The following is a 19,926-nucleotide window of genomic DNA, read 5'->3' as shown; positions in this document are numbered from 1 at the left end:
TTGGTCGGGTTCAAACACCTTTGCAAAGTTCTATAAGTTTGATACCCTGGCTGAGGAGGACCTCCTGTTTGCTCAATCGGTGCTGCAGAGTCATCCGCAGGAGCCCGTTTGGGAGCTTTGGTATAATCCCCATGGTCCTTACGGAGTCCCCAGCATCCTCTAGGACGTAAGAGAAAATAAGATTTTAAACCTACCGGTAAATCTTTTTCTCGTAGTCCGTAGAGGATGCTGGGTGCCCGTCCCAAGTGCGGACTACTTCTGCAAGACTTGTATATAGTTATTGCTTACATAAGGGTTATATGTTAGTTTTCATCGGTCTTGGACTGATGCTATGTTGTTTTCATACTGTTAACTGGGTTGTATATCACAAGTTATACGGTGTGATTGGTGTGGCTGGTATGAATCTTGACCTTGGATTAACAAAAATCATTTCCTCGTACTGTCCGTCTCCTCTGGGCACAGTTTCTCTAACTGAGGTATGGAGGAGGGGCATAGAGGGAGGAGCCAGTGCACACCCAGATCTAAAGTCTTTCTTAAAGTGCCCATGTCTGCTGCGGAGCCCGTCTATCCCCCATGGTCCTTACGGAGTCCCCATCATCCTCTACGGACTACGAGAAAAAAAATTTACCGGTAGGTTTAAAATGTTATTTTTTTCTCTGCAACCCACTGCTAAATTGTGCTTCCTAGCTGTTTTTTATAAAATCACTTAATTAAATCTAACTCTGATTACGTCAGAGAAGGCCAGGTACCCTACACCATAAGAGGGGGTTTGAAATTTTGACTTGTCTACTTAAAGATCACCAAAATCTGATCACAAGGTCAATTACATCCCTGGGTGGGATTGAACCACCAACCTTTTGGTTAATAGCCCATGTAAGTGAAAGAGATCCTGAAGCACTCACTCATCATGGGAAAGTACCAATGTGTTTCTTACAAAAATTCTCCAGATTATTGACTTTTTAAAGTTTTTCTAGGAAACGTTCTAGATAAATGCTTATTAGCCTTTGTCAGTATCTACTTTTGCAAGGTGTCTATGTGGCGCAATCGGTTAGCATGTTTGGCTATTAACCAAAAGGTTGGTGGTTCAATCCCACCCAGGGATGTAATTGACCTTGTAATCAGATTTTGGTGATCTTTAAATAGACAAGTCAAAAATTCAAACCCCCTCTTATGGTGTAGGGTACCTGGCCTTCTCTGATGTAATCAGAGTTAGATTTGATTAAGTGATTTTATAAAAAAACAGCTAGGAAGCACAATTTAGCAGTGGGTTGCAGAGAAAAAAAATTATGCTGGCAGAAAAGTCCAATTTAGTGACGAAACAGCTCTTCATTTTCTGATTTTATGTTTATGCTAACAAATTTGCTCTCTGAAAAGTGTCCACAAAGCCAAGTCTCTGATTAACACCTTTGTAGGGATGGTTTTTCACCTATTACTGAATTAAACTTGCTTCATTGGAAAGGCAGCAAGATGCATCCTCATTTCAATGTCTACTGAAATAATACAGGTTGACACCAGGAAACATAAACGTCACTGCATCCTTGCTGCTTCCTCATGGGGAAGTCTGTTTAATGTGAAAACAAGGTGATATCTAATCAGCACACAGGTAAGGAATTAAGAAAATCTTTCTTTATGGGTGAAGATGTTTCTCACAAAATTGTTGCACCAAAGCATCATTGAAATTCAAGCTGGAAAGATGATTTTAATATATCACTTGTACATTTTGTACTGCTCTTCTGGTGACAATGTAGTTTGTTTTTGTCCATTACCATTTTAATAATAGGGTAAAGAAAATTAAGTGGATTTTTTAAAGAAAACAATACTGTCAATATACTATTAAAACAAATTAAAATGGTAAAAGTTATTGTACTTTAAGTAAAAATAAAAGAGCCAAAATATCAATCCCAGTTTTGGATTACTTTAATTAACAAAAAACAATGCATATAGCAGAGGATAGTTTCAATCTGCCTACCTCTGGGTTATGGGCCCAGCATGCTTCCGTTGCAGTACTCTGCTGCTCATGTAAGTGCAAGAGATCCTGAAGCACTCACTCATCATGGGAAAGTACCAATGTGTTTCTAACAAAAACTCTCCAGATTATTGACTTTTTAAAGTTTTTCTAGGAAACGTTCTAGATGAATGCTTATTAGCCTTTGTCAGTATATACTTTTACGAGGTGTCTCTGTGGTGCAATCGGTTAGCATGTTTGGCTATTAACCAAAAGATTGGTGGTTCAATCCCACCCAGGGATGTAATTGACCTTGTGATCAGATTTTGGTGATCTTTAAGTAGACAAGTCAAAATTTCAAACCCCCTCTTATGGTGTAGGGTACCTGGCCTTCTCTGATGTAATCAGAGTTAGATTTGATTAAGTTATTTTATAAAAAACAGCTAGGAAGCACAATTTAGCAGTGGGTTGCAGAGAAAAAAAAATTATGCTGGCAGAAAAGTCCAATTGAGTGATTAAACAGCTCTTCATTTTCTGACTTTATTTTTATGCTAACAAATTTGCTCTCTGAAAAGTGTCCACAAAGCCAAGTCTCTTATTAACACCTTTGTAGGAATGTTTTTTCACCTATTACTGAATTAAACTTGCTACATTGGAAAGGCAGCAAGATGCATCCTCATTTCAATGTCTACTGAAATAATACAGGTTGACACCAGGAAACATAAACGTTACTGCATCCTTGCTGCTTTCTCATGTGGAAGTCTGTTTAATGTGAAAACAAGGTAATATCTAATCAGCACACAGATAAGGAATTAAGAAAATCTTTCTTTATGGGTGAAGATGTTTCTCACAAAATTGTTGTCCCAATGCATCATTGAAATTCAAGATGGAAGATGATTTTAATATATCACTTGTACATTTTGCATTGCTCTTCTGGTGACAATGTAGTTTGTTTTTGTCAATTACCATTTCAGGAATAGGGTAAAGAATATTAAGTGGATTTTTTAAAGAAAACAATGCTGATAATATACTATTAAAACAAATTAAAATGATAAAAGTTATTGTACTTTAAGTAAAAATAAAAGAGCCAAAATATCAATCCCAGTTTTTGATTACTTTAATTATAAAAAAAAAATGCACATAGCAGAGGATAGTTTCGATTAATCGACCTCTGGGTTATGGGCCCAGCATCCTTCCATTGCACTACTCTGCTGCTCATGGAAGTCCGAGAGATCCTGAAGACTAAATTGATTAAAGGCCTAAAAGTACTGGACTATAAGGAAAGACTTACTAGGCTGAATATGTATACACTAGAAAAGAGGTGCCTAAGAGGAGATATTATTAATATCTTCAAATATGTAAAGATACATAACAAAGAGTTATCAGAGGAATTATTTATTAAAAGAACACGTGGTCACTCGCTGCGACTGGAGGAAAGTTCAGAATGCAATGGAGGAAAGGGTTCTTCACTGTTAGGGCAATCAGGATGTGGAATTCCCTGCCAGGGAAGGTGGTAATGGCGGACTCTGTAATTGGATTTAAAAAAGGAATGGATACATTTCTGAATGAAAAAGCTATCCAAGGTTATAATACTTAAAATATCAACATGGTTAATCCGGGGGTAACATGAGTTATAGTAGCTAACTAGTCATAAAACATTATTCAGCAAGTATGTAGAATCATCACAACTTAAAACAGGTTGAACACGATGGGCAATTTGCCTCTATTCAACCTCAAAAACTATGTTACTATATGTTACTATATTACTGTAGTATACAGAACACCACAATGCAATGAGCAGTGATAGTGAGCACTGATGAGGATACTAGAACTGACACTGAGCAGCAAGATGCAGCACTGGACTATTAGTAATGTACTGTAGTATGCTGAGCACCACAATGCAGCACAAGACAATGAGCAGTGATACTGAGCACTGATGAGGATACTACTGAGAACTGACACTGAGCAGGAGAGACACACTACTAGTATTACTGAGCAGCAATAAGTAACCACTGATACTGAGCACTGATATTGAGATTTCCACTGAGAGAACATAGCCACGTCCTCTCCGCTCTCTCTTCAATGCACGAGTAAAAATGGCGGCAACGCGCAGCTCTATATATAATATCCGAATCTCGCGAGAATCCGACAGCGGGATGATGACATTTTCCCTTGTTCAGGTTTTCCGAGTCAGGCGGGAACAACCGAGCCTGCCTCAGACCAGTGTAAACCACGTGGAGTTCGTGGGGAATTCGGTTCTCGGAGAACCGAACCCGCTCCTCTCTACCTTATACCCATCAATTTTTTTTATTTTCAATCTAAGCCCCTGCAGTTTTCTGTAAGCATCTGCTTCGCTATGATGATCAACAAGTCACAAGGGCAAACACTCAGGGCTTGAGGCATAGATCTTTGGACCAGCTGCTACAAGCATGGCAGAGGTGTCACTATCACTGGTGACACCCAGAGAGGTGGCGAGGGAGATTGTAATGCAGTGCGTGCAAATAAGCAGCGCAATGGTAAAAAGGAGGCATGATTTCATAGGTAGGGGCGTGGCCTGGTGGCCTGAATCTACATTTTGTTGCTCCGGGAGTCCCGGGGGTTGGGGGCTGCACCCGGGGACTAGTGTGTAAGCGGTGCTGGCTCCTGCACAGTGACAGGGCATGGCCACCCAGTATGACACCTCCCTTTTTTACCATGCTGTAATTGCAGTCGCACTGCAGTTCAGCGTGATCATAAACAATGGTGTAGCCTCCTGCTGGTGCAGACTGTATGTGCGCGCAGGAAGCCGCCACCATTTTTGTGATCACAGCGGCTGAATGTGATGTCATACAGCCGCTGTGACCACGCCCCCTGTGTCTCCTCCATTGCAGACCCCATTTTGAAGCCTTGCCCCCGCACTGCTCCATCCCTGACTTGGAAATGGAGTGTTGCTGACCCCACTCTCCCCCCCTGCCCCGATTGACAGGCAGAGGCGATCGCATGCAGGCACATGCGTATGCTCTTAGCAATTTTTGCAGTTGGATCGCTTATTGTGATTGCAATCCAACCTGAATCAGGCCCTATTACCTATCACAATGCGCTGCGGGCAGTACAAAATTGGGTTAATATAGGAGAAAAACCCCCAGACCTGTGCTCCTTAACTGTACCTGGTGGCTAGTGGAGCGGCTGCCCAGTAATCAGTGTCCACCCCAGTGCGCACACGGCCCACCCCCTACGGCCACGCTCCCCTTAATCAGCGGCCTCGTGATCCGGAAGGGCGGTGTGTGTGTGACTGACCTTAGGAAGAAACCGGAGCCTCCGCTGCAGTGACCCAGCAACCAGGGCACGGGAGTATACAGCGCCGCTGGGAGTGATGAAGCTGCAGTAAAGATGTCTATTAGACCTAGCCTGCTGCAGCCCTTGTAGATTCTCATAAAACAAGTTCTTCTTTTCTTGTCAAAATTAATAGCTAAGAATAGGCTGCCTGAGGCAGGCCCCTGTTAAGTGGCCTGCTACTGAAGGCACCAACTACAAACTGAGCTCCCTGTTCATGGAAGCGGGGTTATAGAGGAGGATGCGCTGAGCATCTTGGGAACAGTCAAAAGCTTTGAGCCGGTTGGTGCCTCAGATCAAGATCCTACTCTACACCCCAATGTGAATCCTTGTGGAGTCCAGTGTACCCCACAGAAGAAATTAATGTGTCACACCCATTGGCAGCAACCTTAGAATAGCTGCTGACGGGCACAATTGAGAAAGGAAGGGGGGGGGGGCATTTGAATCCAGCAAATAGATGCAATTCAAATATGTAATTTGTACCTTCCTATTTTAAAATATAATGGATGAACCTCACCCTGTGAGAACAATCTTCATGATCAAGAGATCTAATATGTAAAATAAGTATGAGTTGGGATAGGGCTGGGGAGGGCTGCTCGGGCAGCACCTCCCCCGTCAAGTTAAGGAGATTCAACTGAGGAAGCACAAGGGAACTCTCGTCTGGGGACAACAACTGCAGGGAGACCACATCTTTTCAGATGAACATGGGAGGGCGGAAGGCTGCCTAATACTGAAGCACCATCAAATATCAAACCATATCCAACAACTAGTACAAGCATTCCTGGGGGAAGGTCTGCAGCAGACGGATTTGCATACGGTGATGTCATCCAAGCAGTGGGCCAAAGTTGGCTGGAACCCTCATCTGCATATAAAAAGAGAAAAGGGGCATGCAGGGCATGGCGGCCTTTTGCAGTGCTTGGATGACCCCTAGTTCGCATTAAACACCCCCACCCTCCTTTGGTGTGGGGCTCATGTTGGCCATGCCCCATCCCCTGAAGCATTCATGCTGATTTCTTGCAGCAGCTGGGCACTGTAACAGCTCCAGAGCTGCTCTGTAAGGCAAGTAAAAGGGTGTGGGCCCTGCAGCACCACCTGTAGTTCGCATTGTGCGTTGGAAGGCACAAAGTAAGCAGACGGGAGGAGAAGTCAGGATAGTACACAAGGGCATCCTTTTCTCTTAGTCCGTAAAGGATGCTGGGGTCACATTAAGAACCATGGGGTATAGACGGGATCCGCAAGAGACATGGGCACTTTAAGACTTTCAAAGGGTGTGAACTGGCTCCTCCCTCTATGCCCCTCCTCCAGACTCCAGTTATAGGAACTGTGCCCAGGGAGACGGACATTTCGAGGAAAGGATTTATTGTTAAACTAAGGTGAGCATCTTACCAGCTCACACCTTAAGCATGCCACAGAACGTGGCATTCAACAGAACACAAGCCAACGGCATGAACAATTGCAGCAAAAAGCTGACCAGAACCGTAACACAACATGTGTATAACCACAAGTAATAACTGCAGACACAGTATGGACTGGGACGGGTGCCCAGCATCCTCTACGTACTAAGAGAAAAGGATTTACCGGTAGGTATTAAAATCCTATTTTCTCATACGACCTAGAGGATGCTGGGGTCACATTAAGAACCATGGGGTTATACCAAAGCTCTTGAACGGGTGGGAGAGTGCGTACGACTCTGCAGCACCGAATGACCCAACTTGAGGTTATCATCAGCCAAGGTATCAAACTTGTAAAACTTAGCAAAAGTGTTTACTAAATAGCTGCTCGGCAAAGTTGCAATGCTGAGACTCCCCGACCAGCTGCCCAGGATGAACCCACCTTTCTAGTAGAATGGGTCTTCACCTAATTCAGTAACGGCAATCCTGCCGTGGAATGAGCATGCTGAATCTTACCACAGATTCAGCGCATAATGGTCTGCATGGAAGCAGGACACCCAATCCTGTTGGGAGCATACAAGACAAACAGAGCCTCTGTTTTCCTAATCTGAACCGTTCTGGTGACATAAATTTTCAAAGTTCTGACCACAGCCAGAGACTTTGACTCAACGAAGGTGTCAGTGGCCAAAGGCACCATGTGGAAAGATGAACCACCTTTGGCAGAAATTGTTGACGTGTCCTCAATTCTGCTCTATCTTCATGAAAGATCAAATAAAGGCTCTTGTGATACTGCATGGTTTGTACTGTTTTCCATGTGCTCCCAGATCTTTCAAGCAAGTAGCATGGTCAAGAAAGTTCTGTTTGAAAAGAAACAAACATTTACTGTCATTGTTATGCAAATAAACTTACATTAAAGCTAACAAGAAAGCCCACTCGTTCTGTCTTTAAACTGATAAAAGAAACCCCAATAATATGGGGCATGCAAAAATTGAGATAAAACTCAGTTTTGCTCCTCTCCACGGAAATCTTTAATAAAAGGCGAAATATTTGTTAGTTCTGAAGAGAAACCAGAGCATGACCAAGATTCCACCTGTCGCCTGAGTGCCATGCCAGCAGTTCTCATTCAGCTCAAAGTGAGCACCCAATTTGAATGAAAGAAAGCAGATTTCTCACCAGGCTTCCCCTTGCTATAAACATGGTTTGTACTCTTTTCCATGTGCTCCCAGATCTTTCAAACAATTAGTTCTGTTTGAAAAGAAACAAACATTTACTGTCATTTCTATGCAAATGAGCTTACATTAAAGAACACTCGTTCTATCTTTAAACCGATAAAATAAAACCCCAATAAGATGGGGCATGCAAAAATTGAGATAAAACTCAGTTTTGCTCCTCTCCACGGAAATCTTTAGTAAAAGGCGAAAGATTTGTTCGTTCTGAAGAGAAACCACAGCATGACCAAGATTCTACCTGTCGCCTGAGTGCCATGCCAGCAGTCCTCATTCAGCTCAAAGTGAGCACCCAATTTGAAAGAAAGAAAGCAGATTTCTCACCAGGCTTCCCCTTGCTATAAACATGGTTTGTACTCTTTTCCATGTGCTCCCAGATCTTTCAAGCAATTAGTATAGTCAAGAAAGTTCTGTTTGAAAAGAAACAAACATTTACTGTCATTTCTATGCAAATGAGCTTACATTAAAGCACACTCGTTCTATCTTTAAACTGATAAAAGAAACCCCAATAAGACGGGGCATGCAAAAATTGAGATAAAACTCAGTTTTGCTCCTCTCCACGGAAATCTTTAGTAAAAGGCGAAAGATTTGTTCGTTCTGAAGAGAAACCAGAGCATGACCAAGATTCCACCTGTTGCCTGAGTGCCATGCCAGCAGTCCTCATTCAGCTCAAAGTGAGCACCCAATTTGAAAGAAAGAAAGCAGATTTCTCTCCAGGCTTCCCCTTGCTATAAGCATGGTTTGTACTCTTTTCCATGTGCTCCCAGATCTTTCAAGCAATTAGTATGGTCAAGAAAGTTCTGCTTGAAAAGAAACAAACATTTATTGTCATTGTTATGCAAATAAACTTACATTAAAGCTAACAAGAAAGCACACTCGTTCTGTCTTTAATCCGATAAAAGAAACCCCAATAATATGGGGCATGCAAAAATTGAGATAAAACTCAGTTTTGCTCCTCTCCACGGAAATCTTTAGTAAAAGGCGAAAGATTTGTTCGTTCTGCAGAGAAACCAGAGCATGACCAAGATTCCACCTGTCGCCTGAGTGCCGTGCCAGCAGTCCTCATTCAGATCAAAGTGAGCGCCCAATTTGAAAGAAAGCAGATTTCTCACCTGTCTTCTCCTTGCTATAAGCATGGTTTGTACTGTATTCCATGTGCTCCCAGATCTTTCAAGCAAGTAGCATGGTCAAGAAAGTTCTGTTTGAAAAGAAACAAACATTTACTGTCATTTCTATGCAAATGAGCTTACATTAAAGCACACTCATTCTATCTTTAAACCGATAAAAGAAACCCCAAAAAGATGAGGCATGCAAAAATTGAGATAAAACTCGGTTTTGCTCCTCTCCACGGAAATCTTTAGTAAAAGGCGAAAGATTTGTTCGTTCTGAAGAGAAACCAGAGCATGACCAAGATTTTTATCTGAAAATATGTGTTCTCCCTGCAGTTGTTGTCCCCAGATGAGAGTTCCCTTGTGCTGCCTCAGTTGAATCTCCTTTACTTGACAGGGGGATGCTCGAGCAGCGACCCTCCCCAGCTCTAGCCCAACTCCTACTTACCTGCCAGGTGAGATACTATGATCATGAAGGTGCTTCTCCCAGGGCAAGGCTCACCCATTGCACTCTGGGTGTGCTGCTTCTGCGTTTTCCCCAAATGTGGGAAACTTGACTGCATAATTTGTGTTTCCCCTGGTCGGCTCTCGTATAATTCAGATCTCTTTGTCTCAGGTCTCTCTCCAGCCTAGTTTGCTGTCTGTTTCCACTTCTCTTTTCTTGAGCCGCTCCCTTCTATGCCCTTGCGCACTATCCTGACTTCTCCCGTCTGCTTACTTCGTGCCTTCCAACGCACAATGCAAACTACAGGTAGTGCTGCAGGGCCCACACCCTTTTACTTGCCTTACAGAGCGTCTCTGGAGCAGTTACAGTGCCCAGCTGCTGCAAGAAATCAGCTTGAATGCTTCAGGGGCTGGGGCATAGCCAACATGAGCCCCACACCGAAGGAGGGTGGAGGTGTGTAATGCGAACTAGGGGTCATCCAAGCGCCGCAAAAGGCCGCCATGCCCTGCACGCCCCTTGTCTCTTTTCATATGCAGACGAGGGTTGAAGCCAACTTTGACCCACTGTTTGGATGACATCACCATATGCAAATCCATCTACTGCAGGCCTTCCCCCAGGAATGCTTGCACTAGTTGTTGCATTTGGTTTGTTGTTTGGGGGTGCTTCAGTATTAGGCAGCCTTCTGCCCTCCCATGTTCATCTGAAAATATGTGTTCTCCCTGCAGTTGTTGTCCCCAGATGAGAGTTCCCTTGTGCTGCCTCAGTTGAATCTCCTTTACTTGACAGAGATGTGCCTGAGCAGCGGCCCTCCCCAGCCCTATCCCAAATCATACTTATTTTGCATAGGCGATACCATGGTCATGAAGATTGTTCTCCCAGGGTGAGGTTCATTCATTGCATTCTGGGTATGCTGACCCCTGTGATTTCCCCAAATGTGGGAAACTCGACTGCATTATTTGTGGTAGTGGGGGACTGTGTTTGTGCTTTCCTCTGGTCAGCTCTGGTAAAAATCAGATTTCTTTATATCAGATCTTCCTCTAGCCTTGTTCTTCTTTCGAGAGTTCCCTTGTGCTGCCTCAGTTGGATCTCTTTCACTTGAGAGGGGGGTGCCCGAGCAGCGACCCTCCCCAGCTCTAGCCCAACTCCTACTTACCTGCCAGGTGAGATACTATGATCATGAAGGTGCTTCTCCCAGGGCAAGGCTCACCCATTGCACTCTGGTTGTGCTGTCCCTGCGATTTCCCCAAATGTGGGAAACTTGACTGCATAATTTGTGTTTCCCTTGGTCATCTCTCGTATAATTCAGATCTCTTTGTCTCAGGTCTCTCTCCAGCCTAGTTTGCTGTCTGTTTCCACTTCTCTTTTCTTGAGCCGCTCCCTTCTATGCCCTTGCGCACTATCCTGACTTCTCCCGTCTGCTTACTTCGTGCCTTCCAACGCACAATGCAAACTACAGGTAGTGCTGCAGGGCCCACACCCTTTTACTTGCCTTACAGAGCAGCTCTGGAGCAGTTACAGTGCCCAGCTGCTGCAAGAAATCAGCTTGAATGCTTCAGGGGCTGGGGCATAGCCAACATGAGCCCCACACCGAAGGAGGGTGGAGGTGTGTAATGCGAACTAGGGGTCATCCAAGCGCCGCAAAAGGCCGCCATGCCCTGCACGCCCCTTTTCTCTTTTCATATGCAGACGAGGGTTGAAGCCAACTTTGACCCACTGCTTGGATGGCATCACCATATGCAAATCCATCTGCTGCAGGCCTTCCCCCAGGAATGCTTGCACTAGTTGTTGCATTTGGTTTGTTGTTTGGGGGTGCTTCAGTATTAGGCAGCCTTCTGCCCTCCCATGTTCATCTGAAAATATGTGTTCTCCCTGCAGTTGTTGTCCCCAGATGAGAGTTCCCTTGTGCTGCCTCAGTTGAATCTCCTTTACTTGAAAGAGATGTGCCTGAGCAGCGGCCCTCCCCAGCCCTATCCCAAATCATACTTATTTTGCATAGGAGAGACCATGGTCATGAAGATTATTCTCCCAGTGTGAGGTTCATTTATTGCATTCTGGGTATGCTGACCCCTGTGATTTCCCCAAATGTGGGAAACTCGACAGCATTATTTGTGGTAGTGGGGGACTGTGTTTGTGTTTTCCTCTGGTCAGCTCTGGTAAAAGTCAGATTTCTTTGTTTCAGATCTTCCTCTAGCCTTGTTCTTCTTTCGAGAATTCCCTTGTGCTGCCTCAGTTGGATCTCCTTCACTTGACAGGGGGGTACCCGAGCAGCGACCCTCCCCAGCTCTAGCCCAACTCCTACTTACCTGCCAGGTGAGATACTATGATCACGTAGGTGCTTCTCCCAGGGCAAGGCTCACCCATTGCACTCTGGGTGTGCTGCTCCTGCGATTTCCCCAAATGTGGGAAACTTGACTGCATAATTTGTGTTTCCCCTGGTCGGCTCTCGTATAATTCAGATCTCTTTGTCTCAGGTCTCTCTCCAGCCTAGTTTGCTGTCTGTTTCCACTTCTCTTTTCTTAAGTGCCTTCCAATGCACAATGCAAACTACAGGTAGTGCTGCAGGGCCCACACCCTTTTACTTGCCGTACAGAGCAGCTCTGGAGCTGTTACAGTGCCCAGCTGCTGCAAGAAATCAGCTTGAATGCTTCAGGGGCTGGGGCATAGCAAACATGAGCCCCACACCGAAGGAGGGTGGGGATGTTTAATGCGAACTAAGGGTCATCCAAGCGCCGCAAAAGGCCGCCATGCCCTGCATACCCCTTTTCTCTTTTCATATGCAGATGAGGGTTCCAGCCAACTTTGGCCCACTGCTTGGATGACATCACCGTATGCAAATCCGTCTTCTGCAGAACTTCCCCCAGGAATGCTTGTACTAGTTGTTGCATTTGGTTTGTTGTTTGGGGGTGCTTCAGTATTAGGCAGCCTTCTGCCCTCCCATGTTCATCTGAAAATATGTGTTCTCCCTGCAGTTGTTGTCCCCAGATGGGAGTTCCCTTGTGCTGCCTCAGTTGAATCTCCTTTACTTGACAGAGATGTGCCTGAGCAGCGGCCCTCCCCAGCCCTATCCCAAATCATACTTATTTTGCATAGGAGATACCATGGTCATGAAGATTGTTCTCCGAGGGTGAGGTTCATTCATTGCATTTTGGGTATGCTGACCCCTGTGATTTCCCCAAATGTGGGAAACTCGACTGCATTATTTGTGGTAGTGGGGGACTGTGTTTGTGCTTTCCTCTGGTCAGCTCTGGTAAAAATCAGATTTCTTTATATCAGATCTTCCTCTAGCCTTGTTCTTCTTTCGAGAGTTCCCTTGTGCTGCCTCAGTTGGATCTCTTTCACTTGAGAGGGGGGTGCCCGAGCAGCGACCCTCCCCAGCTCTATCCCAACTCCTACTTACCTGCCAGGTGAGATACTATGATCATGAAGGTGCTTCTCCCAGGGTAAGGCTCACCCATTGCACTCTGGTTGTGCTGCCCCTGCGATTTCCCCAAATGTGGGAAACTTGACTGCATAATTTGTGTTTCCCTTGGTCATCTCTCGTATAATTCAGAACTCTTTGTCTCAGGTCTCTCTCCAGCCTAGTTTGCTGTCTGTTTCCACTTCTCTTTTCTTGAGCCCCTGCCTTCTATGCCCTTGTGCACTCTCCTGACTTCTCCTGTCTGCTTACTTTGTGCCTTCCAACGCACAATGCGAACTACATGTAGTGCTGCAGGGCCCACACCCTTTTACTTGCCTTACAGAGCAGCTCTGGAGCTGTTACAGTGCCCAGCTGCTGCAAGAAATCAGCTTGAATACTTCAGGGGCTGGGGCATAGCCAACATGAGCCCCACACCGAAGGAGAATGGAGGTGTTTAATGCGAACTAGGGGTCATCCAAGCACCGCAAAAGGCCGCCATGCCCTGCATAACCCTTTTCTCTTTTCATATGCAGATGAGGGTTCCAGCCAACTTTGGCCCACTGCTTGGATGACATCACCGTATGCAAATCCGTCTTCTGCAGACCTTCTCCCAGGAATGCTTTTACTAGTTGTTGCATTTGGTTTGTTGTTTGGGGGTGCTTCAGTATTAGGCAGCCTTCTGCCCTCCCATGTTCATCTGAAAATATGTGTTCTCCCTGCAGTTGTTGTCCCCAGATGAGAGTTCCCTTGTGCTGCCTCAGTTGAATCTCCTTTACTTGACAGAGATGTGCCTGAGCAGCGGCCCTCCCCAGCCCTATCCCAAATCATACTTATTTTGCATAGGAGATACCATGGTCATGAAGATTGTTCTCCCAGGGTTAGGTTCATTCATTGCATTCTGGGTATGCTGACCCCTGTGATTTCCCCAAATGTGGGAAACTCAACTGCATTATTTGTGGTAGTGGGGGACTGTGTTTGTGCTTTCCTCTGGTCAGCTCTGGTAAAAGTCAGATTTCTTTGTCTCAGATCTTCCTCTAGCCTTGTTCTTCTTTCGAGAGTTCCCTTGTGCTGCCTCAGTTGGATCTCCTTCACTTGACAGGGGGGTGCCCGAGCAGCGACCCTCCCCAGCTCTAGCCCAACTCCTACTTACCTGCCAGGTGAGATACTATGATCATGTAGGTGCTTCTCCCAGGGCAAGGCTCACCCATTGCACTCTGGGTGTGCTGCCCCTGCGATTTCCCCAAATGTGGGAAACTTGACTGCATAATTTGTGTTTCCCCTGGTCGGCTCTCATATAATTCAGATCTCTTTGTCTCAGGTCTCTCTCCAGCCTAGTTTGCTGTCTGTTTCCACTTCTTTTTTCTTGAGCCCCTCCCTTCTATACCCTTGTGGACTCTAATGACTTCTCCTCCTGTCTGCTTACTTTGTGCCTTCCAACGCACAATGCAAACTACAGGTAGTGCTGCAGGGCCCACACCCTTTTACATGCCTTTCAGAGCAGCTCTGGAGCTGTTACAGTGCCCAGCTGCTGCAAGAAATCAGCTTGAATGCTTCAGGGGCTGGGGCATAGCCAACATGAGCCCCACACCGACGGAGGGTGGAGGTGTTTAATGCGAACTAAGGGTCATCCAAGCGCCGCAAAAGGCCACCATGCCCTGCATACCCCTTTTCTCTTTTCATATGCAGATGAGGGTTCCAGCCAACTTTGGCCCACTGCTTGGATGACATCACCGTATGCAAATCCGTCTTCTGCAGACCTTCCCCCAGGAATGCTTGTACTAGTTGTTGCATTTGGTTTGTTGTTTGGGGTGCTTCAGTATTAGGCAGCCTTCTGCTCTCCCATGGTTATCTGAAAATATGTGTTCTCCCTGCAGTTGTTGTCCCCAGATGAGAGTTCCCTTGTGCTGCCTCAGTTGAATCTCCTTTACTTGACAGAGATGTGCCTGAGCAGCGGCCCTCCCCAGCCCTATCCCAAATCATACTTATTTTGCATAGGAGATACCATGGTCATGAAGATTGTTCTCCCAGGGTGAGGTTCATTCATTGCATTCTGGGTATGCTGACCCCTGTGATTTCCCCAAATGTGGGAAACTCGACTGCATTATTTGTGGTAGTGGGGGACTGTGTTTGTGCTTTCCTCTGGTCAGCTCTGGTAAAAGTCAGATTTCTTTGTCTCAGATCTTCCTCTAGCCTTGTTCTTTTTTTGAGAGTTTCCTTGTGCTGCCTCAGTTGGATCTCCTTCACTTGACAGGGGGGTGCCCGAGCAGCGACCCTCCCCAGCTCAAGCCCAACTCCTACTTACCTGCCAGGTGAGATACTATGATCAGGAAGGTGCTTCTCCCAGGGCAAGGCTCACCCATTGCACTCTGGGTGTGCTGCTCCTACGATTTCCCCAAATGTGGGACACTTGATTGCATAATTTGTGTTTCCTCTGGTCGGCTACTCGTATAATTCAGATCTCTTTGTCTCAGGTCTCTCTTTAGCCTAGTTTGCTGTCTGTTTCCACTTCTCTTTTCTTGAGCCCCTGCCTTCTATGCCCTTGTGCACTCTCCTGACTTCTCCTGTCTGCTTACTTTGTGCCTTCCAACGCACAATGCAAACTACAGGTAGTGCTGCAGGGCCAACACCCTTTTACTTGCCTTACAGAGCAGCTCTGGAGCTGTTACAGTGCCCAGCTGCTGCAAGAAATCAGCTTGAATGCTTCAGGGGCTGGGGCATAGCCAACATGAGCCCCACACCGACGGAGGGTGGAGGTGTTTAATGCGAACTAAGGGTCATCCAAGCACCGCAAAAGGCCGCCATGCCCTGCATAACCCTTTTCTCTTTTCATATGCAGATGAGGGTTCCAGCCAACTTTGGCCCACTGCTTGGATGACATCACCGTATGCAAATCCGTCTTCTGCAGACCTTTTCCCAGGAATGCTTGTACTAGTTGTTGCATTTGTTTTGTTGTTTGGGTGTGCTTCAGTATTAGGCAGCCTTCTGCTCTCCCATTTTCATCTGAAAATATGTGTTCTCCCTGCAGTTGTTGTCCCCAGATGAGAGTTCCCTTGTGCTGCCTCAGTTGAATCTCCTTTACTTGACAGAGATGTGCCTGAGCAGCGGCCCTCCCCAGCCCTATCCCAAATCATACTTATTTTGCATAGGAGATACCATTATCATGAAGATTGTTCTCCCAGGGTGAGGTTCATTCATTGCATTCTGGGTATGCTGACCCCTGTGATTTCCACCAAATGTGGGAAACTCGACTGCATTATTTGTGGTAGTGGGGGACTGTGTTTGTGCTTTCCTCTGGTCAGCTCTGGTAAAAGTCAGATTTCTTTGTCTCAGATCTTCCTCTAGCCTTGTTCTTTTTTCGAGAGTTTCCTTGTGCTGCCTCAGTTGGATCTCCTTCACTTGGCAGGGGGGTGCCTGAACAGCGACCCTCCCCAGCTCTAGCCCAACTCCTACTTACCTGCCAGGTGAGATACTATGATCATGAAGGTGCTTCTCCCAGGGCAAGGCTCACCCATTGTACTCTGGGTGTGCTGCTCCTGCGATTTCCCCAAATGTGGGAAACTTGACTGCATAATTTGTGTTTCCCCTGGTCGGCTCTCGTATAATTCAGATCTCTTTGTCTCAGGTCTCTCTCCAGCCTAGTTTGCTGTCTGTTTCCACTTCTCTTTTCTTCAGCCGCTCCCTTCTATACCCTTGTGCACTATCCTGACTTCTCCTCCCGTCTGCTTACTTTGTGCCTTCCAATGCACAATGCAAACTACAGGTAGTGCTGCAGGGCCCACACCCTTTTACTTGCCTTACAGAGCAGCTCTGGAGCTGTTACAGTGCCCAGCTGCTGCAAGAAATCAGCTTGAATGCTTCAGGGGCTGGGGCATAGCCAACATGAGCCCCACACCGAAGGAGGGTGGAGGTGTTTAATGCAAACTAGGGGTCAGACAAGCGCCGCAAAAGGCCACCATGCCCTGCACGCCCCTTTTCTGTTTTCATATGCAGACGAGGGTTGAAGCCAACTTTGACCCACTGCTTGGATGACATCACCATATGCAAATCCATCTGCGGCAGGCCTTCCCCCAGGAATGCTTGCACTAGTTGTTGCATTTGGTTTGTTGTTTGGGGGTGCTTCAGTATTAGGCAGCCTTCTGCCCTCCCATGTTCATCTGAAAATATGTGTTCTCCCTGCAGTTGTTGTCCCCAGATGAGAGTTCCCTTGTGCTGCCTCAGTTGAATCTCCTTAACTTGACAGAGATGTGCCTGAGCAGCGGCCCTCCCCAGCTCTATCCCAAATCATACTTATTTTGCATAGGAGATACCATGGTCATGAAGATTATTCTCCCAGGGTGAGGTTCATTCATTGCATTCTGGGTATGCTGACCCCTGTGATTTCCCCAAATGTGGGAAACTTGACTGCTTTATTTGTGGTAGTGGGGGACTGTGTTTGTGTTTTCCTCTGGTCAGCTCTGGTAAAAGTCAGATTTCTTTGTTTCAGATCTTCCTCTAGCCTTGTTCTTCTTTCGAGAGTTCCCTTGTGCTGCCTCAGTTGGATCTCCTTCACTTGACAGGGGGGTGCCCGAGCAGAGACCCTCCCCAGCTCTAGCCCAACTCCTACTTACCTGCCAGGTGAGATACTATGATCATGAAGGTGCTTCTCCCAGGGCAAGGCTCACCCATTGCACTCTGGGTGTGCTGCCCCTGCGATTTCCCCAAATGTGGGAAACTTGACTGCATAATTTGTGTTTCCCCTGGTCGGCTCTCGTATAATTCAGATCTCTTTGTCTCAGGTCTCTCTCCAGCCTAGTTTGCTGTCTGTTTCCACTTCTCTTTTCTTGAGCCGCTCCCTTCTATGCCCTTGCGCACTATCCTGACTTCTCCTCCTGTCTGCTTACTTTGTGCCTTCCAACGCACAATGCGAACTACAGGTAGTGCTGCAGGGCCCACACCCTTTTACTTGCCTTACAGAGCAGCTCTGGAGCTGTTACAGTGCCCAGCTGCTGCAAGAAATCAGCTTGAATGCTTCAGGGGCTGGGGCATAGCCAACATGAGCCCCACACCAAAGGAGGGTGGAGGTGTTTAATGCAAACTAGGGGTCAGCCAAGCGCCGCAAAAGGCCACCATGCCCTGCACGCCCCTTTTCTCTTTTCATATGCAGACGAGGGTTGAAGCCAACTTTGACCCACTGCTTGGATGACATCACCATATGCAAATCCATCTGCGGCAGGCCTTCCCCCAGGAATGCTTGCACTAGTTGTTGCATTTGGTTTGTTGTTTGGGGGTGCTTCAGTATTAGGCAGCCTTCTGCCCTCCCATGTTCATCTGAAAATATGTGTTCTCCCTGCAGTTGTTGTCCCCAGATGAGAGTTCCCTTGTGCTGCCTCAGTTGAATCTCCTTTACTTGATAGAGATGTGCATGAGCAGCGGCCCTCCCCAGCCCTATTCCAAATCATACTTATTTTGCATAGGAGATACCATGGTCATGAAGATTTTTCTCCCAGGGTGAGGTTCATTCATTGCATTTTGGGTATGCTGACCCCTGTGATTTCCCCAAATGTGGGAAACTTGACTGCATTATTTGTGGTAGTGGGAGGCTGTGTTTGTGATTTCTTCTGGTCAGCTCTGGTAAAAGTCAGATTTCTTTGTCTCAGATTTTCCTTTAGCCTTGTTCTTCTTTCGAGAGTTCCCTTGTGCTGCCTCAGTTGGATCTCCTTCACTTAACAGGGGGGTGCCCGAGCAGCGACCCTCCCCAGCTCTAGCCCAACTCCTACTTACCTGCCAGGTGAGATACTATGATCATGAAGGTGCTTCTCCCAGGGCAAGGCTCACCCATTGCACTCTCGGTGTGCTGCCCCTGCGATTTCCCCAAATGTGGGAAACTTGACTGCATAATTTGTGTTTCCCCTGGTCGGCTCTCGTATAATTCAGATCTCTTTGTCTCAGATCTCTCTACAGCCTAGTTTGCTGTCTGTTTCCACTTCTCTTTTCTTCAGCCGCTCCCTTCTATACCCTTGTGCACTATCCTGACTTCTCCTCCCGTCTGCTTACTTTGTGCCTTCCAATGCACAATGCAAACTACAGGTAGTACTGCAGGGCCCACACCCTTTTACTTGCCTTACAGAGCAGCTCTGGAGCTGTTACAGTGCCCAGCTGCTGCAAGAAATCTGCTTGAATGCTTCAGGGGATGGGGCATGGCCAACATGAGCCCCACACCAAAGGAGGGTGGAGGTGTTTAATGCAAACTAGGGGTCATCCAAGCACCGCAAAAGGCCGCCATGCCCTGCACGCCCCTTTTCTCTTTTCATATGCAGATGAGGGTTGAAGCCAACTTTGACCAACTGCTTGGATGACATCACCGTATGCAAATCCGTCTTCTGCAGAACTTCCCCCAGGAATGCTTGCACTAGTTGTTGCATTTGGTTTGTTGTTTGGGGGTGCTTCAGTATTAGGCAGCCTTCTGCCCTCCCATGTTCATCTAAAAATATGTGTTCTCCCTGCAGTTGTTGTCCCCAGATGAGAGTTCCCTTGTGCTGCCTCAGTTGAATCTCCTTTACTTGACAGAGATGTGCATGAGCAGCGGCCCTCCCCAGCCCTATTCCAAATCATACTTATTTTGCATAGGAGATACCATGGTCATGAAGATTGTTCTCTCAGGGTGAGGTTCATTCATTGCATTTTGGGTATGCTGACCCCTGTGATTTCCCCAAATGTGGGAAACTTGACTGCATTATTTGTGGTAGTGGGGGACTGTGTTTGTGCTTTCCTCTGGTCAGCTCTGGTAAAAGTCAGATTTCTTTGTCTCATATTTTACTCTAGCCTTGTTCTTCTTTCGAGAGTTCCCTTGTGCTGCCTCAGTTGGATCTCCTTCACTTGACAGGGGGGTACCCGAGCAGCGACCCTCCCCAGCTCTAGCCCAAATCCTACTTACCTGCCAGGTGAGATACTATGATCATGAAGGTGCTTCTCCCAGGGCAAGGCTCACCCATTGCACTCTGGGTGTGCTGCTCCTGCGATTTCCCCAAATGTGGGAAACTTGACTGCATAATTTGTGTTTCCCCTGGTCGGCTCTCGTATAATTCAGATCTCTTTGTCTCAGGTCTCTCTCCAGCCTAGTTT

General features: G+C 46.5%; 23 non-coding genes and 2 pseudogenes across 23 annotated transcripts; 20 read left to right on the top strand and 5 right to left on the bottom strand.

Annotated features, from left to right (window-relative positions):
• Positions 1 to 2,175: 2,175 nt before the first annotated feature.
• On the top strand, positions 2,176 to 2,249 carry TRNAN-AUU (transfer RNA asparagine (anticodon AUU)). The gene has a single exon. It is a non-coding gene; the product is annotated as a tRNA-Asn (tRNA).
• A 5,359-nt stretch (positions 2,250 to 7,608) lies between these two features.
• Positions 7,609 to 7,724, bottom strand: LOC134988409 (U5 spliceosomal RNA). Its single transcript, XR_010193886.1, has one exon. It is a non-coding gene; the product is annotated as a U5 spliceosomal RNA (small nuclear RNA).
• Positions 7,725 to 7,985: 261 nt separating this feature from the next.
• Positions 7,986 to 8,101, bottom strand: LOC134988408 (U5 spliceosomal RNA). The gene has a single exon (XR_010193885.1). It is a non-coding gene; the product is annotated as a U5 spliceosomal RNA (small nuclear RNA).
• A 274-nt stretch (positions 8,102 to 8,375) lies between these two features.
• On the bottom strand, positions 8,376 to 8,491 carry LOC134988402 (U5 spliceosomal RNA). The gene has a single exon (XR_010193878.1). It is a non-coding gene; the product is annotated as a U5 spliceosomal RNA (small nuclear RNA).
• A 286-nt stretch (positions 8,492 to 8,777) lies between these two features.
• Positions 8,778 to 8,893, bottom strand: LOC134988406 (U5 spliceosomal RNA). Its single transcript, XR_010193882.1, has one exon. It is a non-coding gene; the product is annotated as a U5 spliceosomal RNA (small nuclear RNA).
• A 270-nt stretch (positions 8,894 to 9,163) lies between these two features.
• On the bottom strand, positions 9,164 to 9,279 carry LOC134988405 (U5 spliceosomal RNA). Its single transcript, XR_010193881.1, has one exon. It is a non-coding gene; the product is annotated as a U5 spliceosomal RNA (small nuclear RNA).
• Positions 9,280 to 9,423: 144 nt separating this feature from the next.
• On the top strand, positions 9,424 to 9,586 carry LOC134988395 (U1 spliceosomal RNA). Its single transcript, XR_010193873.1, has one exon. It is a non-coding gene; the product is annotated as a U1 spliceosomal RNA (small nuclear RNA).
• Positions 9,587 to 10,257: 671 nt separating this feature from the next.
• LOC134988411 (U1 spliceosomal RNA) lies at positions 10,258 to 10,421 on the top strand. The gene has a single exon (XR_010193888.1). It is a non-coding gene; the product is annotated as a U1 spliceosomal RNA (small nuclear RNA).
• A 152-nt stretch (positions 10,422 to 10,573) lies between these two features.
• Positions 10,574 to 10,736, top strand: LOC134988384 (U1 spliceosomal RNA). Its single transcript, XR_010193865.1, has one exon. It is a non-coding gene; the product is annotated as a U1 spliceosomal RNA (small nuclear RNA).
• Positions 10,737 to 11,407: 671 nt separating this feature from the next.
• LOC134988375 (U1 spliceosomal RNA) lies at positions 11,408 to 11,571 on the top strand. The gene has a single exon (XR_010193857.1). It is a non-coding gene; the product is annotated as a U1 spliceosomal RNA (small nuclear RNA).
• A 152-nt stretch (positions 11,572 to 11,723) lies between these two features.
• Positions 11,724 to 11,886, top strand: LOC134988387 (U1 spliceosomal RNA). Its single transcript, XR_010193869.1, has one exon. It is a non-coding gene; the product is annotated as a U1 spliceosomal RNA (small nuclear RNA).
• A 615-nt stretch (positions 11,887 to 12,501) lies between these two features.
• LOC134988392 (U1 spliceosomal RNA) lies at positions 12,502 to 12,665 on the top strand. Its single transcript, XR_010193871.1, has one exon. It is a non-coding gene; the product is annotated as a U1 spliceosomal RNA (small nuclear RNA).
• Positions 12,666 to 12,817: 152 nt separating this feature from the next.
• On the top strand, positions 12,818 to 12,953 carry LOC134988391 (U1 spliceosomal RNA; annotated as a pseudogene).
• Positions 12,954 to 13,651: 698 nt separating this feature from the next.
• LOC134988380 (U1 spliceosomal RNA) lies at positions 13,652 to 13,815 on the top strand. The gene has a single exon (XR_010193861.1). It is a non-coding gene; the product is annotated as a U1 spliceosomal RNA (small nuclear RNA).
• Positions 13,816 to 13,967: 152 nt separating this feature from the next.
• LOC134988393 (U1 spliceosomal RNA) lies at positions 13,968 to 14,109 on the top strand (annotated as a pseudogene).
• Positions 14,110 to 14,803: 694 nt separating this feature from the next.
• LOC134988368 (U1 spliceosomal RNA) lies at positions 14,804 to 14,967 on the top strand. Its single transcript, XR_010193848.1, has one exon. It is a non-coding gene; the product is annotated as a U1 spliceosomal RNA (small nuclear RNA).
• Positions 14,968 to 15,119: 152 nt separating this feature from the next.
• On the top strand, positions 15,120 to 15,283 carry LOC134988385 (U1 spliceosomal RNA). Its single transcript, XR_010193867.1, has one exon. It is a non-coding gene; the product is annotated as a U1 spliceosomal RNA (small nuclear RNA).
• Positions 15,284 to 15,954: 671 nt separating this feature from the next.
• Positions 15,955 to 16,119, top strand: LOC134988371 (U1 spliceosomal RNA). The gene has a single exon (XR_010193852.1). It is a non-coding gene; the product is annotated as a U1 spliceosomal RNA (small nuclear RNA).
• Positions 16,120 to 16,271: 152 nt separating this feature from the next.
• Positions 16,272 to 16,434, top strand: LOC134988383 (U1 spliceosomal RNA). Its single transcript, XR_010193864.1, has one exon. It is a non-coding gene; the product is annotated as a U1 spliceosomal RNA (small nuclear RNA).
• A 674-nt stretch (positions 16,435 to 17,108) lies between these two features.
• Positions 17,109 to 17,272, top strand: LOC134988373 (U1 spliceosomal RNA). Its single transcript, XR_010193854.1, has one exon. It is a non-coding gene; the product is annotated as a U1 spliceosomal RNA (small nuclear RNA).
• Positions 17,273 to 17,424: 152 nt separating this feature from the next.
• Positions 17,425 to 17,587, top strand: LOC134988377 (U1 spliceosomal RNA). The gene has a single exon (XR_010193859.1). It is a non-coding gene; the product is annotated as a U1 spliceosomal RNA (small nuclear RNA).
• Positions 17,588 to 18,261: 674 nt separating this feature from the next.
• LOC134988374 (U1 spliceosomal RNA) lies at positions 18,262 to 18,425 on the top strand. The gene has a single exon (XR_010193856.1). It is a non-coding gene; the product is annotated as a U1 spliceosomal RNA (small nuclear RNA).
• Positions 18,426 to 18,577: 152 nt separating this feature from the next.
• LOC134988396 (U1 spliceosomal RNA) lies at positions 18,578 to 18,740 on the top strand. The gene has a single exon (XR_010193875.1). It is a non-coding gene; the product is annotated as a U1 spliceosomal RNA (small nuclear RNA).
• A 674-nt stretch (positions 18,741 to 19,414) lies between these two features.
• On the top strand, positions 19,415 to 19,578 carry LOC134988370 (U1 spliceosomal RNA). Its single transcript, XR_010193851.1, has one exon. It is a non-coding gene; the product is annotated as a U1 spliceosomal RNA (small nuclear RNA).
• A 152-nt stretch (positions 19,579 to 19,730) lies between these two features.
• On the top strand, positions 19,731 to 19,893 carry LOC134988378 (U1 spliceosomal RNA). The gene has a single exon (XR_010193860.1). It is a non-coding gene; the product is annotated as a U1 spliceosomal RNA (small nuclear RNA).
• The last annotated feature ends 33 nt before the right edge of the window (positions 19,894 to 19,926 follow it).

This window comes from Pseudophryne corroboree, unplaced genomic scaffold, assembly GCF_028390025.1.
Source record: "Pseudophryne corroboree isolate aPseCor3 unplaced genomic scaffold, aPseCor3.hap2 scaffold_1058, whole genome shotgun sequence".
Taxonomy (NCBI): Eukaryota; Metazoa; Chordata; class Amphibia; order Anura; family Myobatrachidae; genus Pseudophryne; species Pseudophryne corroboree.
The sequence above is the reverse complement of the archived record's forward strand: the minus strand, read 5'-3'. Positions and strand labels throughout refer to the sequence as shown.